We start from the raw sequence: 2,500 nt of genomic DNA on the forward strand, positions 1-2,500 counted from the left end.
CGATGCATGTTCAACATTCTCTCTCTCTCTCTCTCTCTCTCTCTCTCTCTCTCCACAAAACTTCATAAGTTATTTTGGTACGATGTATGATCAACATTTTCTCTCTCTCTCTCTCTCTCTCTCTCTCTCTCTCTCTCTCTCTTTGTTTTGTTTAGTATTTAAAGAATAACTTTTGAAATGGAGAATTAGGCCTCAACGTGATTTTTCGGTTCTTTAAAGCTATGCAAAATTGAGTCTTATTGGAATGAAGATGATATGTTAGAAGTTGATTAAAAAAGCTTCTCCCAAGAGGCGGTAATAACCTATAGGAAAGTATTCATTAAACGACCTATTAATAATAAGGATAACTTCAATCAGCAAATTAAACCTGAACATTTCTGAGAAGGGGAAATCTGCAGACATTGTCTCTTCCACAATGTATCTATTACTGTAGAGCCATTAATGATAAACAAGAGGTAAATTTAATCAAAGTTTTAATTAATCTTTTACTTCTTTTGTTCGTGCAATAATTGTCTTTTTCAACCGTTAAATAATCATAATGGGAACCCTGCATTGGATGTAACCAAACGGCAAGCAAATAATAATAAAAGAAAACTAAAAATAGCGGAAAAAAGCAGAAGTGGAAGACGGCTGAGAGAAATATGAAAGAGAGGTAAACTATGACATATATATTTTGTGGTGTAATAATGTTTGTGCAATAATTGTCTATCTCGACCATTAAAAAATCATAATGGGAATCCTACAGTGGATGTAACCAGACGGGAAACAAATAATTTTAGAAATAAAACACTATAAATTAGAAGATAAAAGGCAGCTCTTTTAACCTCATATTGTAAAAATATTACTTGAAGAATGTTGCCAACACTTTTGGCATCAATATTGTTGACGGGGTGGTTGCCAAGAATTCGGCAAGACTGCTGATCAACTGGTGATTAGGAAGACTTCTTTTTCGAGCATTTTAGCCTCCCGCAACAGACGTTGTCATGATTGTCTTCGTAATTTATTATTTTCTTGAAGACATGGAAAATATTTCTTAGATTTTAATTCTTCTTATGTAATTTTGGATTAATATATCATGTGCTAGAATACATGTATTTATATATTTTTCTGTGTAACAATGTTGATGTAGTAATACGCAATACATATCCATATATGTATTGCGAAGGGGCGCTTTTAGGAGACCGACCTCTTTATGTAGGGATAACGGTGGGAAAGAAGAAGAAGAAGAACACACACACAATATATATATATATATATATATAAATATATACATATACATATATATATATTTATATATATATATAAGTATATATACATATATATATATATATATATATATATTCTTTAGTAACATGGAAAGGTAATAGGTACTATATTCCACTTTTGCACTTGCTTTTATCCCATAGTCAGTCTCTTACCCATTGGCTCTAGAGAAGATAAATATGCATGATAAAGATATCTAGTTCTTTATACTATATTAAGAAGATACGTAACCTCTTAAAGGTTGAACTTGCCATCGAAAAATACTTCCATCATTTTAGATGTCGTGCATACACTGTTGCTACATAGGACTGAGTCTGGTTTATGATTAACGTCGATGCCACATTTCCCATCGCAAAATTAAATTTTTAATTCGTTTGATGAGTTAACATGTGGCAACACCGCTCAGAACATAAATGCCATATCTACCGAATTATTATTATTATTATTATTATTATTATTACCTAAGCTACAACCCTAGTTGGAAAAGCAAGATGCTATAATCCAAGGGCTCCAACAGAAAAAAATAGCCCAGCGAGGAAAAGAAATTAGGAAATAAATAAACAATATGAGAAATAATTAGTAATTGATAAAATATTTTAAAAACAGTAACAACATCAAAACAGATATTTCATACATAAACTATATAAAGACTTATGTCAGCCTGTTCAACATAAAAACGTTTGGCAGAGGTTAATATATCCTTGAAATATCAACCTTTGTAGCTGAGCTATGATAGATAGCTACACCGAAAGCAAAAACAAAATCTTAATTCTGAGAGGAAAAACCAAGAAACACTCCATCTACTCTTTGGCTCTCAGGCCTTGTTGTAACCTTTAAACCGCCAGGACCTTGAAGGAAAGGCTAGGGCCAGCCTTTGTCACAACTTGGTGTTATGTTTGACGTCTGACAAGGTTAACACGCCACTCGAAAAATACCCAAACGTTCTATAATTGCTTCCCACTCTCTCGAAATCATGACAGTACCCATGTACAAATACTTGCAGTAGTTTTAATGTTGCTAAGAATTAATGTTGCTAAATTCAGGTTTTCAGATTATTATTATATTATTATTATTATTATTATTATTATTATTATAATTATCATTATTATTACTGGTATTATTATTATTATTATTATTATTATTATTATTATTATTATTATTATTATTATTTTTATTATTACTATTATTATTATGATTATTATTATTATTATTATTATTATTATTATTAATACTATTA

The sequence above is a fragment of the Palaemon carinicauda genome, chromosome 9 (genome assembly GCF_036898095.1).
Source record: "Palaemon carinicauda isolate YSFRI2023 chromosome 9, ASM3689809v2, whole genome shotgun sequence".
Taxonomy (NCBI): Eukaryota; Metazoa; Arthropoda; class Malacostraca; order Decapoda; family Palaemonidae; genus Palaemon; species Palaemon carinicauda.